The sequence below is a fragment of the Protopterus annectens genome, chromosome 1.part0 (genome assembly GCF_019279795.1).
Source record: "Protopterus annectens isolate FY-2018-M chromosome 1.part0, PAN1.0, whole genome shotgun sequence".
Taxonomy (NCBI): Eukaryota; Metazoa; Chordata; order Ceratodontiformes; family Protopteridae; genus Protopterus; species Protopterus annectens.
This window is the reverse complement of record NC_056725.1, coordinates 610,735,988-610,754,395: the sequence shown is the minus strand read 5'-3', so window position 1 is coordinate 610,754,395 and position 18,408 is coordinate 610,735,988.

Genomic DNA, 18,408 nt, shown 5'->3' with positions numbered 1-18,408 from the left:
TTTGATGTAGGCAAAAGAGGGAAATGGATTACTACAGAAAGAAAGACAAGATGTTGCACAGGAATAATCATTATAGAGGATAACTTCTAGATATAGTACAGATAAGGGCTAGTGATGTTGAAGTAGGTGGAATAGGAGAGCAATTAGGAATTGTTGATGAGTTTATAGTTAGCAGAAGAGTTAATGTGGAGAATCAGTGGAGTTACATCAGCTTAGGAAAAGAACTGGAAGGATATATGAAGAGAGCAGTAACAGCGGACGATGACCAAATTCTCACCCAGGTGAGAAGCATGGGCATAACAAGGACTGGTTACGGTGTTGTTTACACAAAGTTTTAAAAGGGGAGAGTTTATCACTTCTTTTTAGTTCTGCTGCTATGCCGTTCCATAGTTTAGAGATGTAGTGAGAGTACATTGAGTCTCTGGCTGACATATTTGACTTATTTAATATAATTTTTCACTTGAATATAGGACTCTATTATGGGATTAGAAATGTGAGTTATCTTTTAGTGCTGGACATTTGTCTGGGGGATGAATAAGATTATAGTCAGTAAGTCGTCGTGCGTACGTTAGGTAGTTGGGAAGTTCAAGCCAGTTTAGTAGTTCTAGGGCCTCACAATGATGTGATCTATATGTGAACTTGGCAGCAAATTTAGCTACTTTTTTGTAGCAGGAGTAGATTTTTTTTCTTTCTGTGTGGCAATTACATTTGTGAGGATACAGGAAGCATATCGGAGTGATTGAAGTAAATAAGTTGAAGGTAATGTTTTCCTTGCAGAATCAGTAAGGTATTGTTTTGCCCTATAGAGAGAGCTGAGTTTCTGATGAGTCTTTTTAATTATTTGCAATGTGTGATGGTCATATTTGAGACTGTTGTCAATTAGGATGCATAATACCTTGGTTTGGGCTACTGTCTCCGTTTTAGTGTTATTGAAAGATTGTTTTTGGCTGAGGTATTGTTTGGAAATGAAGAGCATTACTCTTGTTTTGTTGACATTAAGAAGTAAGTTTGAATTTTTTAGCCAAGATTTCACTACAGAGAAAGACTTTTAAAAGACTTTCTGGAGTTTGGCTATGGATAGGGCTGCTCATATAATCATTTTTTGTACTATGGTAGGGTTTGATCCTCTGCTTACTTTTGGAGAGAAAGTTATTTAAGTTAAGGTACTGAATAAGTTGTGCATGGATGTCCTTCTCCAGAATATTTAATAAAGGGTATATAACTGCAGGTTTTATATAGTTATTAAACTATGTAGATGTGCCTTCTTTGTGTAATGCTGTAATGTAAGATTTTTTTTCTACATTAGCAGGATATACTTTAAAGATATGTTCCTGCTTATCAGGATGTAGACTTGGAAAGCTAGAACATCCCCAGCCATTTTTAGTCAGTATCTGAAATTTTGTGTATCTTAGGAAAAAACAGAGGATTTTTTAATTAAGCAAGGCATGTCAGATATTGATGGTGTCACAGCACTACAGAACACATGTTGCTGAAGGGTATATTTGTTCACAATGTAGGCTTTCATGATGGCATGATATTATTTTTGTCTTGCCCTACTTCTTGTGATACAGTAGAGTCGAATATCCAAACATTAGTTATATGAAATGTCAATTATCTGAACACAGCCTTCCAAAGTTTTTGGGCAGAAAAAATCATAAAGTCTGAATATCTAAACATTATACGTATTTGCTTGTGGTTGTTTTTTGAGCTTGTACTACAATAATATACTGTACCGTTTTGTACTTATGATAAATTTGTTTTATTTTTCTTGTTTAATGTTCATCAAAAACATTTTTATACGTTTTTTATTTGGTGCATTTATATGTTTGATTATCCAAACTACCCTAGGTCCCAATTAATTTGGATAATTGACTCTCTACTGTACTCTCCTAGTGACAGCACTGAGCTGTCTTTGGTGTTTTTACTCATCAGCTTCACGATACTTGGTAACCCAGGAGTACACTGTGGTAACTATGGTAACACCTAATTCATTCTTCCATTGCAGTTATACTCAGCAGCCTTTCCTTGGAGGACCAATCATATCACAGTAATCTAGTGCTGAATTTTACAGGAATGAAATAAACAAACCTCATCAAAAAGATTATATCAATAAATGAAATATGTGATTGAGTTTGTGGGTGAATTCATGACTTCAAATGTCTGAGTAAGAGAAACTTGGACTTTGGAGGCAGCTAAAGATCACTTAGTTTGCTTAGTGTGCCAGATGGGTATCTTGTGTGCATAGCATAATCATTATTCATTTGCCAGCTAGACTGTCTGTATAAAAAAAAATACATTGCCTACTTGACCCTTTTGTTTGCTTTATAGTACGCTGACGTACTTACAATTTTTCTATCATGCTCTTCTTATCCTACACCACTAAGCTGCATGTTTTAAAGTCATATATTCTCTGTATGGATTTTTAGGGTAGACTTCCTATATTCATTGCCTTCTTCTGGATTACTTCCTTACTTTGTCCTAATAGAACATGGACCTATACAAATGCATACAGTGCTGTAGATGGGAATATCTCCAGGTGTGTGTATAGAGGAATGACTAATTCATCCTTTTTGTTGGTATGACCTGTTTGTGTGCATCTCTAGATAACAATTACTTATATGCATTTGTTAACATTTTTTCCTACTCTCACATAAATAAAATTATGTCTCATGGGAATCTTTCGGTACTTACATATTATCGCAAACAGATTTTTAACGGCAAAATCCAGTTGTGTAACGATCATGAAATATGCTTATGAATACTGCAGAAATGTTATATAATGGTAGTCCTTCTACAGCAACACTGTTTTTTTCTGTTCTGATACCACAGAAATGTAAAAAACATACTGTTTGTGTGTCTTTCTCTACTTTACTCCCACCATTTCTGTTATTTCATTTCCGGCTGCAGCACGTTTCTTTCTTACGGCAGCAAATGTTGTGAAACTACTGTTATACATTTCCCACCACATAGTAAGACAAAACCACAGAGTCAGCCACCCACATAATTTACAGTATAGTACACTCCTCTCTTTTTTGGTACATGCCCCTTCTGAACTTTCTCATTGAGAAATGAAATGGACCTGAAATCAGCTGTCAACATCATGCATCCATCATCAGTTAAAATCATTAGCAATGCAATAGTTGATTATTTTCAAGATCGATTACAACAATGGTTGTAAATAACAAATGTACCACAAGCAGTTTTTTTGTGTCCTTTCAACATCGATTAAAACATTGGCTCTAAATAAACAGTTTACCCCAACCCCTTTTTGTCTGTGCATGTATGCCTTTTCTAAACAAACCCACAGTACAATAGCAGCCCTGGAAAGTCAAGCATGAGTCTGTAATGCACACAAAAGAAGTACAGGACTTCTAAAGTTGTTCATGCACCTGAAACTAATATGAAGGTTTTTGGCAGTACTAAGGACTTCCCAAGCCAGCATGAAGTCTTACCTGCTCTGGTTTCTCTGCAGCTATGCGCATGTTGCAACAGAATAAATCTGGTCACGATAATACGTAAGTACCAATCTTTCCACTTTAGTCTTTAGTACTTAAAATACTGTGAGCTCTTTCCTTCAGTTCTGTTTTCAAGTAATACATTTTTTTCATGTTTATGTACTATTTTTAAGTTTTCTGAGTCATTTGCAATTAGCAAAGCCTGCTGATGTTTAAAAAGATTTGTAATAAATGTGAGTTGGCTATATGTTCACGGGTTAGTCACTTCTGAATTATTAGTTTTAAATTTAAAACCTGTAAACAGAATGTCCTATTCAATACCAAGACTTTCTTATTGTATATCTCATGAAATTACCATTTTGCATTCTGTAGAAATCAATGGAAGTGGCACATCTCCGTTTCTTTAAAAGAAACTTTTTTATTTTCAAGTTTTCTTTCTGCAATGCACTGGATTGTAAGGATCATGCTACGGTGGATATGTTTTCCCTGTGTGGATATTTTTCGCAACTTCTATAAAGACTTGGGATAACAACTCTGAGGTCTACAACATCTCAATAATTTAGGAAATTCTTTAACCACTTTCATATTCTCTGTCACTGTTAGCATGGTTTGGGGGATGGATGTGATACATCTGCTGCCTTTCTTTGTGTTATATATACCACATACAGCAATATGAAGGCACTGTTTTGAAAGTTAACTGCTGTACTCATAAGTGCTCAGTCATCACATGTTGCTCTTTGGGAGTTTAACTGCAATGGCTGATCCCATTTCTTTCTTTATAAGGTTCTTGGACTCAGTTACATGTTCCAGTGTCCTGATACACAACTCATTGTCAGCAGGATGCTTCTCATGGATTTTGCACTCACAAATCTGATTATTCAAATAATTTTCCAGGGTGTTCCATCAGCACTATTGATGTTCATCATTCTCATTGTTGCAATAGACTTTAGGCTATATGGGTTGTGCCCTGCCCAGGATACAACAACTGGCCAGCTTCCAAAACTTCTGGCTCCCTCCCACATCTTCACTCTGCCGTTTAATTGGACAGCCCTTGTGGATGGAAATTTGCACTCAGTACTTTCTTGCTGCCTTGTGAAGAAGCAGCTCAGGGGCTTCACACAAACAGTAGCTGGCTTTTAATTTCATTTCTAGCAGATAAGTCCCCATTGGGGGACCCTTCCACACAGATTTCCCTTTTAAGAAAAAAAAAAATTTTACATTAGGGCCTTTAAGAAACCTGACATTCTTTTGCATTTAAGAAACTTGACATTGTTTTGAATATCATTAAGTTTCCTGTCAGAGACTACTATTTCCAGCAGTAGATATATGGGGAGCTATTTTTGTGAGTAAATGTACTGCTGGTGTAAACTTTGAATTATTTTTTTTTTAATCAAAGTTTTAGTGTTTTAAATGGGCAGGGATTATTATGGTGTATGTCAGTGTTTGTTTGCACTTTGTGATAGTGTACCTGCCATTTTTCTGTTTTTCTGTTAGTTTAGGTTTCTTGGTAACACATTTACTGACACAATATTTCTATGCTACTTATGCATTAGTGCAATAGGGGACTGTCTATTTGAGTGTAAGTATAAGAGTGCTGCTAGTGAACTCTTTTGGACAACTTACCTTCCGGCCAACTTGCTCCAGCAACACATACTACCTTTAAGACATCCTCTTAGTTTACAGCATGGATACCTAACCTGTTCCTACTGTTCTGTCTCTTTCTGTACCTATAAAGAAAAAAAAAAAAACAACTTACCAAAGAGCCCTTACTGACACTGCAGGAATGCCTAAGTAAATCATGAGTGAATCTGTAGTGATCATTTGCCAATTCTCAGACCACTCACTTACCTCTCTGGCTTCGTCTGGTGTAGTCCTTTCAGCCACCATGAACTGGGAGTCAGTCATGTACTCTTCTGCTGTTATAATACCTAATCCAGGCATAGAAGAACCATATACTCTGTGTCTAGGAGACAGTCTATGAGATGTTGTTCTGGGTAGCTGGGGGAAGAGACCTCCAGACAGAGCAGAATTGCCTTCTCCAACTTGGTCTTCATCCAAACTTTTTTCCTTGAAGCAAAAACAAAAGGTTAAACACTCTTCATCTGCAAACATGTTGTGTGTTCCAAAATATGATTTTCTTACCTTAGCCACTCATTTATTATAGACGTAATCCAGTTGCCTAGAAATCCTTACCTGAGAATAATGTTATCAGAGAAATTCCCAAGGAAAATATGTCAGAAGATTCTGATATAGACAGAGACAGGACTTCTTCTCCTGCAAATTCCAAAGCCCAGATCTATGATTCAAAGGAAAATTGATCCTCACAACCCTCCCCCTTGGAAAAATGTCCTTTTCTCAGGCAATAGTCAGGATGAATGAAGTATTTTGTATAGGAACAGGTGGATGGTCCCCCTGAACTGAGGAGATATTATGACATGTTACAGGTAGATATACCTTTTTTCAGCTCCCATACCTCTGACTGTGCCAGTCTTGCAGGGTGTATTTAATGCTGCCTGTAATAATCCTGACTTTCAACTTTCAGTTCCCTAAAAGGCAGTAATACTTCACAAAGTTTTTTAAACTCACAAATATTTGTTTTTCCCACCCCAGGTCTGACCCTGCAGCTATAACTACATCTCCAACTGGAAAAGGATATTTGTTCCTCCAATCCTTCTTTTGACAAAGAAGGAAAGGTATGCAATATATTTTGGTGAAAGAATACTTTCTTCTTCCACTTTGATGTAACCAGTTCTTAACCATCATCAATATACTGTATGTGGAAGTCTATTCTATTTTTTACAGAAGGCTTGAGAGAATTATCTGCTACACATTCCCCTAAATGTAGTTCCTATCTGAATTCTGCTGTTTCTAATCATTCTCAAGTATTAAACCATGCCTTAAAGGGTGTGTATGATTGTGCAGATGCTTTGTCCAGGGCCACTGCTAATGCTACAGCATTGAGGAGATATGCCTGGATATGTAATTAGACTTTTTATGATGAGGTAAGGTCTGAAATTTTAAATTTAACTTTAGACAAGGAGGTTTTGTTTGGCCTATCTGCTATTCAGATCCTCAAACAATGCAATGAGAAAGGGAAATTAATACAGGGAGTTTCTAATTTTTTCCAGGCCCATTCTTATAAATCTCCCAAATCCACCTTTCTTTTTAAAACACAGAACAAGCAATTCCTGATTTCCCAAGCCAAATGGGAAATAAAAAGAGATGACAGGAGGGAAGTAACAAAAAACAGGGATCTTTTCCAAAAAGGGACAGTCTAATACTTTAGAAAGACTATGCCGGAATTCTTTCTCCTTTCACCACCCCTTCTGCCCCTATCTCTGTAGATCTGTCCTAGAAACTTTCTCTGTGCATTCCCTTTTGGCAACAAATTGTTTCAGACTCTTGGGTGCTAAAAGTGGTTCAGGAGGGCTTCAGTAGGCATTGTATACAAATAACTCCTTTCAGGGGAGTTAGTCCCCATCCTCCAAACCAAGCATAGCTTTTTCCTCAGGTTCTTCAGCACTTACTCACCCAGGATTCACAGAACCAGTGTCCTTAAATCAAAGGTGCTAATGTTTCTGTTCCAGAATGTTTCTGCTACCAAAGAGAAGAAGTTTTCTTGGAGACCACTTCTAGAGCTTTTTTTCCTAAATTAGTATGTAAAAATATCAAAATTCAAGATGTTATGAAATCTGTTATGTCTCTTTCCCGAATTAAGTTTTATGGTAGTATTAGATCTAAAGGATGCATATTATTACATTCCCATTGCCACAGGCTTTGGGAAATTTCTCAGATTTTTTGTGCTTGATTCATATTATCAGTTGTCTGCATTACCCTTTAGGTTATCTACAGCTCCAAGGGTGTTTATAAAGTGTCCAGCTCCAGTCATAGATTATTGCAGAAGGAAGGGCATTCTCATAGCTTCTTATTTAGATGACTTACCATTTCTTCAGAGTCTTTTCCCAGATGTCTAAAGTCTTTAAAATGGGTTTCTTCTCATCTGCCCAATTTGGGATTCTGGATAGATGTTCAGAAATTCTTCTTGACCCCTTCACACAGGATTGTCTCTGAGGTGTCTATTATAAACACCTCTCAGCCAAGAAGCTTTCTTGATACAGGAGAATGTGAGTAATCAGTCTCAGACATTGGCCAGAGGGTATCTCAGGATAGGGTTCACATCATCTATGATTCTCATTATTCCATTTCACTTACTGGGTTGGACAAGAGAAAAATTCAATGATTTGTGAAAAAAAAACACATGCACCCAACATTTGTATCCACTGGAATTCCATATTCCAATTTTGGGCTTTGCCAAAAAGGAACTGCAGTGGTGGAGACCACAGACAGAAGCAAATCAAGATCTCCCTTTTTTTCTCAAGTCCCAAGCCAATCTATGTCCCCAAACTCTTCAGATTTTGCTTGGTGCAGTTTCTATGGGGGTAAAGTTGCAAGGCCTGTGGAACTCCTCTGACAGATCAAAGCACATAAATGTCAAAGAGATGTTGGCTGCGACATATGCCTTAAAATATGTTCTTCATCTATGGTCCTCAGGACTTCTTCAGGTGATTATAGGCAACACCACAGTGATGTGGTATATAAACAACCAGGAGGTGACCAAGACATACCCTATGTGCAGGCTGGCTATGATGGCTTAAGAGGTAGTTCTGCAGCACCCCTTAAATGTCTAAACATCTTACATTCCATCAGGGCAAAATATAGTGGCAGACAAGCTGAGTAGGACCAAGATAGACCCTCATGAATGGAAATTGAATGAGGGGATCTCCCAGGAATTGATCCAGTTATGGGGAACACCTCAAATAGATTTGTTTGCCTCCTTTTAAAACAGACAAGTGAGCAAATTCAGCTGCAGGACACCTTGCAAACAAGAAACATGCATTTTCTTTTCCATGGTCAGGAATGTTCATTTATGCCTTTCCACTGATATCTAGGGTAATTCTGAAGATTCAGAAGGACTCGCCAAAGACCATTGTGGTGACTCCATTTTAGCCCAGGCAGCATTGGTTCTCCCTTCTTATAGAATCAGCTAAGATGAATTATTACTCACATAAGACATGGTATACTGCAGTCTCAAATATCTTCAACTAACTGCATGGATGATTGACTTCTGATTCCTTTTAGGCACCTCTTTCTTGAGGATGTGCAGCAGTTACTGAAGGAGGCAAGAAAACCTGCTGCTAAGAAATTTTATATTAGCAAGTAGAAATTAATTTCTAGTTGGTGACTAGCCAATAATCAGGGTCCTATCAGGGACTTTGCACCACTGCTAATGAAATATTTGTGTGATTTACTATCCTGGCCTTTTACATTCCTCTGTCAAGGGATATCTTCCGGCCTTTTCAGCATGTCTGCCCATATTTCCACTATTTTCATCTGTGGTTTTAGTGAAACAGTTTTTGAAGTAAGTTTTACACCAGAGACCACCTCATAAATAAGTTGCTCCTTCAGATCTTAACTTTGTACTGGAAAAGTTAATCATGTTTTCATTTGAACCTACTCAACATGCAGTGTTAAGGTTCATTACTCAACATGCAGTGTTAAGGTTCATTACATGGAAAACTGTTCTTCTCATTGTTAAGATATCTGGAGCCGAACATCTGAGGTGCAAGTTCTCATTGTGGGATCTGTTATTTCATAGGGACAGGGTCACATTAAGTAGAAATCTCACATTTATGCCCAGGGTGGTTTCAGAGTTTACTTTGATTCAAGCCATCAATTTCCTGGTTTTCCATCCAGTTTCTAAGAACAACGGGGAAAGGATTCTACAAACTCAGGAAGTGCATATGCAGTACAGGTAATATATTGACAGATATGAAGTCCTATTGAGATGTAGCTCAGATATCTGTTTCTTATGTTGGGGCAACAAAAAGACAACGTGTCAAAACATACAGTTTCAAGATGGTGTCCTCAGCTATTCCCACCATGTTAAACCAGTTCCAAGCAATATTAAGGCTCAGTTTACTACAGCCTTGGCTTCTTCAATGGCATATTGAAAAGGGGTTGACACTAAAAGTATTTAAGATGCAGCTGCCTGGTCCTGTTTACATATGTTTACAAATAATAACAAACTGGGTTCCTTTTCTAGGTCTAGGACAAGCTTTGCTACGATTATTATACAGAAGTTCCTGGATCCATGTTTTCTCTCCTCCCAGGTTGGATAGGCTTTGGCAATCAGCCCACAGGGCCTAAAGGCTACTGCAGCAGTGAGAATGAGTGTAGTACAGTTGTGTGAGTTACATTTACCCATAACAGTAGATGCTCACATTCTTCACTTTTGCAGTAGCTGCATCCACCCACCTTTCCCCTATTTCTGTATATAGTTAGTTGTTGACATAGCTGGCCTTAGGCATAGGCCAACTAGGCGTCCACCTAGGGCTTTTCCAGTAATTTGTATAGTGTAGGTAGACCAGGATGGGGGCACCCAGTTGAGTGTGGGAGGTATTGTGGAGCTCGTTTGTCTAGGGCACCAGTTGACCAAAGGCCATCCCTGGTTGTTGGGATATAAAATTGTTTGTTATTGTTTATATCTTTTAGAGGTTCAGGATGACTATGTGCCTTCTTTACTTTGGGAAAGAATTTGAAAGGAAAGCTTCACTCTTAACTGCTGATTTCCCCCTACAGAGCTGTCCAGTCATCAGTCAGAGTGAAGGTGTGGGAGGGAGCAAGAGCTTTTGGAAGCTGGTTGGCCCAGGACAAAACCCATATAGCCTAAAGGCTACTGTTGCAGTGAGGAATTCAAACATTTACTGATATAGGTAAGTGCAATTTACACAACTGTACTTTTTGTGTTGGTTGTATTGCAGAGTCTATTTTTTTCTTTCTCTGCATACAACAGCTTGTTTTATTTTCCGTTTCACAGTTGTCATACATGTATATTTATTTTATTTATTTACTTATTTTGATTACTGGGTAAGTGGGCTGGTGCAGCACCCTTTCAAACCACAGCCCATGCCTTAAGGCAGTATAGTGAGAGCAACAAACAGTTAACAGCAACAGACAAATACAGGTGTAGAGTAATAAAGAAAAAAGTATGTACTACAAATAAATAAAAATAAATTCAATAATATGCACACATAAATATAACATGCTTGGGAATAGCAAGATGTACATAAAGTCAAATTACAAAGAAATAACTTGTCAGCCTTAATTATCTAGTGAACGATGATACCCTATTTTGAACAGGGAAGTTAGCTCTCAGGCACAAACATCTTTGATATTCATTCCTCTTATAATAGATATTAAACAGCAACTAAATGAAGCACGTATGACAGTCCTTGTACCCTGCCAGTCTCAAAAGGTGCCTTATTTTGTTGTTTTTCCTTTGACTTAAGGAACTGATACAGTAACTCAGCAAAACATGTTACCAATGACTAATCCCTGAAGTCAAGATACAGAATCCAGGCAGCTGGCCTATGCTACTACTGTCTGGAATCATCACTCCCTGCTTGGATCAGTTGCACCACAGAAGAGCTGGAGTCCTCACTTATGGCTGAACTTAGCACTTGTGGGATCTTCATGTTTACTGCACACAAGAAGTTAGCACATAAGTGCTACGAATTCTACATTTGAAAATGTATGTCTTAAATTTATTTTAATTACTGTATGCATTAGGACATATGTTACTATTTGAGTCCATCCCCCATTCTGTTATGAATTTTTGTTAAATTAGTAAAACATGGTTGTTATCTGCTTTTTCTGAAATGCATGTCATTCCCAGTAATATCACTTTCAAGGAGACTGGCATTCCCCAGCTTCCTGCTCTAAATTTGTTTACACCTTGCCTTGATATGGCTGGAGTGTAGTAGGGCTGCACAAGGCCTCAATTTATAAAACAAAGCTCACAGTGCAGTCTTACCCATAAGTGCACAAGCCTTTGTGAGACTGCTTAGGGAAAATGGGCAAGGTATACTAATGCATGGTATTACAAGGTACGAACAAACTCATGCAGCCTGAGAAGGAGGTTATTTATAGTAATATACATCTGAGTTTGCTTAATCTGTTATTCTTGAACAATTTGTCACCTACTGATGAATGCAGTAGCTAGGGCTGCAAATCTGTGTGGACGATCATTTTCAGAGGGTTGCAAAAATTCAAAATATTCATTCTCAGTTTTAGCCCTGAATTTATTATGCAGAGTAAAAATGTGTGATGTAATGCATACAAAACAGAGGGTTGTCACAACCAAAAATTAAGGCATGTCATTGCCCAGTACAGCTTTTATAAATAAATGCAAATATGGACATAACAGACACATATGCATACATTTATAGGCTGAATTTTTATTATGACAGTTGGCAGAATTCCTGACAGACAGGCTATCTTTCTTTAGCAGTGCAGTATAATTGCCAGTGCATTACCAGATGGATGATTTTCCTACAACAGCATCATTTCGATTGGAAAAAGTTATAGAATTTCTGCTGATTTACATCTGTCAGAGGAAAGTACATTCTCCTGGACTTGCTGTTAGTACCTTCCGTCTCTATCATTTCCTGGGTAATCTGAATCTGAAACAAGACTAATTTGTCTGAACAAATCTACTTAGGTTTCTTTTCTCACTGGTGTTCTGCTCTGTAGATGCTGTCTGCCTCGCTTGCACTGATATCCTTGAAACTTAAACTTTTATCAAAATACACTGCCCTAGTATTGGGATTGCACCTCTACTCCACAGATTTGTGTTACGTAAGCCCCAAATTACTGCTGCTACTATTATGTGTGTTTATTTTTGCACACTTTTTTTCGTTTTGCTCATCTCACTTTTAATCAGATGAGAATGTCTAATTTCGTTGAGTGATGTGAACTTTGGTTTTAATTGCAGGAAACAAAAATGTCCATACAGTGTTACAACATTTAATTAAGGGACACTGTCTACTATTACAAGCACAAACACAGGCAAGTACATTAAAAGCAGGTCAGCACTTCAAATAGATATAGAATTACTAGTGAATCTAAAAAAAGTGTTTTATATATTTATTAACTGAAGTAGTAGTAGAAAATATTTGCATTAACCTTTCATCACAAAGCTACTCAAGTTCTTACAACAAAGTTGTGGAGGGCTTCTTTAACAGTCATATGTAGGTTTTAATACATGTATGTGTAATCTACCTTTAGTGTATATATGTGTTTGTCTTGCTCTGAAAATAAGGTGAATATGAAACGTGAATTTGCTTTTTGACATCCAGGAGTTACGACAGGCTTGACTAGTCTACCACTTTGTTTTCTTTTTGCTCTTTTTCCTCTAATTTGTTTTTGTAAACAGTCAGTGGGTGCTAGAACTAGTTTTGAGTGGTATAGTGACCTCTGTATTTTTTTTTTGCCTTTCAGGATTTGCATTCTTTAGAAAACAGCATCCATCTCAATCAATAGTTTAGGGCTTGCACTGAGTGTATTGAAAGGGGTACAGTCAGGAGACAGAATAGGATGACACGGTGTACTATGGTGGCAAAATGTGTGTAGATATGGACACGAGAAATAGATGGATGATGTGTGCGGCTTGTGGAACAATACTACTGCCCAGGTGTATGCATTGTCACTTATTTTTCTTATGATCAAGTTCTGCATGACAGCTGTTAGGTTTTCATCAGCTACTTGAAATAAAGTGCTTTATATTTTAAAGTTTAAACTCATTTTATTTAGTAAAATTAATTTTCTTGAGAGTAAGGAAGGACATGGATGAAAATAAATGTTTTTATCAGCCACTTTTGGAAAGACTACATTCAAGAATTATTATTTGCATGTTACTAATGCTCATTCACCCCTGTATAAATTAAATTGAATGTGTTAAAAGGCAGACAGTCGGTTAAGTTCTGATGATGTAAAGTATTTCAAAGCTATTTGCATTTTGGTTGGTATGTGTCAGTCATATGATGTTATTAATAGTCTTACTTAAATAGTGTGGTAATAGTAAATTTTGTCTGAAGTATTCTTTTTTCATTAAAGGCAAAATGTTAAACCTATCTGCAACTTAGTGTTGTTGGATTTTGATATTTCATGTAGCATCTTGGATATTTATTCAGTGCTTTCTGGGTGTTTCTTAAAGTGTTGACTAATTGAAACCAGCAGCCTAGTGCTAATTCATAGACATGAGCTGTATTTACAAACCTGCTTCACGGCAGCAGTCAGACTTGGACAACATTTTGTAGTTTGCCAAATAAACAGCGTAGTAACACTTCCGTTTCTGTTTCCCTTACGTTACATTTTACATTCATTCATTGAAAACATTTGCTCTTTGATTTGAAGTTATATACCAGTGAAATGAAAATACTGACTCCTGGGAAGAACTGGCACGCCAAAAGTCACTTTTTTAATTTTAGGTGGTAAGCCTTGGACTTTGTGAAAATTTTTGCACAGGCAACTTTTTATGTGCCTCTGTATATATGTGTGTGTGTATATATACATGTGTATAAGGACTGATATATAATAATGCATGCTAGTGTGTGTGTTAAACAATATTACCTTTTTTTTTTTAAACAGTTTTATTGTTTTACAGAAAACAAAAGGAAGAATAAGCATGTTACAATAATTAGTGTAGTAGTTTTACATAAAAAGTACAGGAATAACAAAATATAACCTATATACATATCTACATATGTGCCAGAAACAAAAAGGATAAAGAAACAATATCATTTAGATATTTGTGCAGACCTGTTGAGCCTTTATGTGGTATGCTACATTTGCCCTTAAATTTATTCCTATAGTCCTGCAGAAGGGGAGTAGTTTAGGTGTCACGTAATTTTCTTTCCCAGATCCATCTACCAGGGTAGTTTCTAAGAAAGAATAGGTGAGTCGGTGCAGAAACCAAGAGTAAGAAAGGTAAATTGAGATTACTATGAGGATTAATTTTTACTCGGTATCCAAGAGCAGGAAGATAAAGTCCCATATTTTTTGATATGCAGCCCTTTTACAGGAATTAGTTATTAATAGTTTTTGTGAAGAGATATATTTAATGGCCAAGGACTTAAAATCCCTCCAGGATATTTTGGAGCGGTCCATCCAATGTTTGGTGATGTAGAGTTTGATCAGGAGGCAGACAATAATTAATGCACGAAGTTTAAATTTAGGTATATAAATACTCGTGATATGTAATAGGGCCATCTCCCAGGACAATGTAGATTTATGGCATCCCATTTTCTCCAAACGAACCTTAAGTGAGCACCAGATACTGTGAGAATACCTACAGGACCACAATATATGTATAATATCTGCATGTGGGTGCGAACAACAGGAACATGCAGTGGAGATATTCGGGTTAAAACAATATTACCTTTTAAACATGCTGTTGCGAGGCAAGAGCCAAAAGGATGAGTGCTTTGTAAGTCTTGGTATGCAGTAATATCTATTCAATACCAAAAGGAGTTTTTGCACTTATGAAATTACATTTTTTGTCATACATTCATTTCATGGGATTTAATGTGAACACTGGGCATATTTTCCACACCCTGTTAGCTGCCTTTGATTTCTGAACCCAGTACATATGCGCATGTGTGTGTGTGTGTGTGTGTTCATAGGTAAGTGCTGTGTTTGAACAATGGAACCAGCCTGGGATGTCCTGTTTACTCTTTGTTATTTGCTTTATATTTAGAACCATTAACGTGACACAAGGTACTCACAAAACAAGGATATGCGTGGTATGGCAATCAAAAAATAATTAGCTTTATTTTAGGTGATACTATTTTGTACTTGATTAAGCCAGAAAAGGACACTTCACTGTTGTAGAACATTCTGAGAGTGTTTCAAGTCTTTTCAGGATATAAAATAAATTAATATAAACAAAACGTTTCAATGGTAAGATATGTACCCGCACATGAATTGTTTCAGCAATACCCATATTTATGAGGACATGATAATATAGGTATTTAGGAGTATGAATTAAAATAATTATATTATGGCATATAAGGGTATGTGGGAAGCGACTAAACAAAAGATAATACAAAAACTGCAAAGCTGGAAGCTGTGGATTATTGGTACGGATAGTAAGATACCAACAGTGAAGAGGTATTTAGTCCCCTTAGTTTTATACACAGGTCAGGCATAGTTTTATCAACCAGAGGAGATGTTGATATTGATAATTAGTAAATAAGTGAAGAATTTTATTTGGCAAGGTAGGAGAGCAAGAGTTAAGTGGAAAAAGTTGGCTCCCCAACAGAATAAGGTGGTTTAGGATTTGAAGACCTTTTCAGTTAAGGCTCATGTATATAACTCAAGCAGATGATTATAAATCAAAGTTGAAAATAATGATGATGAAATGAACTGTGGGGGTGGTGGGAGTTGAAGAAATAAGTACAGAGTAAGATTTTAGATGCAGCACCCTACGGAGAATCACAAGAATCATAATAATGTTATATTTATCAATAGCAGAAAGCTACAGCTTCAAGTATCTCAGAGGGGTGGTTGAGCAGAAGGGATGTCTGAATGAGGGGGGCCAAAGCTAGAATCTGAGGGGCTACAGCCAACTGGCACGGAGTGGCAGGGGGTAGTGTGTGATGGAAAAATGCCAAAGAAGCACAGTACTACTGTATGATTCAGAAACCTGGGCAGTGAGGGCAGAGCAGTTGAGGAAGCTAGAGGCAATGGAGATGAAGTGCCTGAGACAGGTGATAAGATGTATGCTGTGGGACAGGTGAAGAAATGAGGACATCAGAGCAGAAGACCAAGTAGTTCTAATTGCAGAGAAGGTCAAAGAGAATAGATTACTGTGGTTTGGGCAAATGCTCAGGAAAGCAGTATTTGTAAAATGAAAGCTGCAGTACCAAAAATATCAACCCCAGAACTGCAAATAAGATATTCCTGAAATGACTTTATATTTTCACTCCAGCCATCTAATCAATAAAAAAGAGTCTGCTGCCATGGATATGAACTTTCCCACTATCTCTGTTACCAGCTTCGTGGATATGGGCATCTGGAGGCAATAGAAATTGCCTCATGTTTACTGACTACCAGTTAATTCTCAAACAAAGTGATATGGTATGTAAGAGGTGTATTGACACAGTGTCGCTAAAGGAAAAGTTCTCACATAAAAGCACTACTAATGTCAATCTGGTTGTCAGTAGTATACCCACTACACCCATCACAGACAGTTCAAAGCAAACACATATACCCACATAATCGTATGCTGAGGCACTTAAATGTAACCTTCCTAAACTCCAAAGGCCTCCTAGACAAAGTATAGATCACAAATAATATCAGTAATCCTGCACGCACTCTTTCAAAACAACACCCTTATCAACACATATAGGCACATCTCATGGAGCCTCTACTTCTAAGCCTATAAGGCAAGCCACCACACAATTCAGTGTTTTGGTTATTGTAAACTCCATTTTGAGACACACTGATGTCCCTTTCACCAGGCTGAGTAAGGAGAAAGATATGGTCAATTGCTTATCAGGTGCCAAGATCCGCCACATTATGCATCCACTTAGGTCACTGGACTACAAGTACCAGTATGACTCAGTTATAGTCCATGTGGGTGTAAATGACCTGAGACATACCTCCCTAGACAATATGAAAAGAGACATCATGGAGCTCTTGGAATATATGTCCCAGGGTGGTATGAGCCTAGCACTGAGCAGCATTTTACCTTCTCCAAGGATGATGCCACAATACGAACAGAAGATGACGATGGCTGACTTTAATAATTGGCTTAGTTTCTGGTGTCATTCTAAGGTGGAGCAATATCTGTCAGCATGGAAGGAGATGGTCAACAGACTTCACTGCTTTGTCGGGAATAGTCTGCACCTCTCCCCTCTAGGCTTTTGAATATTAGCTAAAACAATGCCCTTCCCCATATTGCCTTTTTAGGAAATGCATTGACTGAAAGTATTTCAGACATAACAAATTAAAACCAAGAAAATCTAAAGGTGTTACTGATCAATGCTAGGAGTCTAAATAAAAAAACTGTACTCCCTACAAGCTCTGCTCACCCTAGAGAATACAGATGTCTGTGTGTTCAGTGAGAAATGGTTTAGAGCCTCGGAGAGCCCCAGCGGCATAGCCAGAGTTTGTACCACCCAGGGCTGTCTTTCAGTTTGCCCCCCCAAGATCATGGTCAAATGGGCCCTCCATACACAAGCCTCCCCCTGCAGCCATTCTAGTGTCCCATTACTTGGCTATGTCTCCTCATTTACTGCAAACACTGTAATGTGCATACTGTTTTCTGCTTTACTTCTACAATGATTATTTGAATTTAATTAAAAAGTTTTATTTTAAATTTTATAGCATGAACACCAAAAGACATTTGCTAAACAAAGCAATACAGTGTCACAATGAAAACATTTAGCATTAAAACTTTTCTGCCATTGAAACTCACATTCACTGAAACAGCAGTGAAACCCACATTCAAAGAAAATGCATCTGGCCAGTGGTGGATAAAGTTTACCTTTGGGCTGTTTACAAATCATAGGCCCCTTGCATACATATTTAGGACCATGCATACATGCATGTGTTCTTTGATTCACCTTACTGATTGTATTAAATTATATTCCTTGTATAATACAAGGTTCCCTATTATGTGTTCGAAGACGCAAATGTTCAAATGTGTCTTTACCGAACTTCCAAAAGCAAAAATTTAAAACGGCGAAGGAGCATATAAGTGATTTCTTTCCCTGAGAAAGAAATTACTTGGCCGCCTTCGTTACTTTGCCATTTTCCCTACTGTGCCCCTTCGTTGTTTTGCATTTTCGCTCTTGTCATTTCAGTAAAGACGCATTCAAAATTTTGCGTCTTCGACGATATAATACAGCACTCTTGCTACAGCGTGTTTTACTGTTTCGAACATTTTTCCAGTAAGCAATGAAACAAAGCGTATGAACCAATAATGACAAAACTACCCAATTCAGAACATTTCAATCATAATAACAGTCTACTCAAACTTCTGTCATCACAATCCACACACACACCTGTTAACCTCTTAGAGCAAAAATATGGATAAAGCCGTAAATAA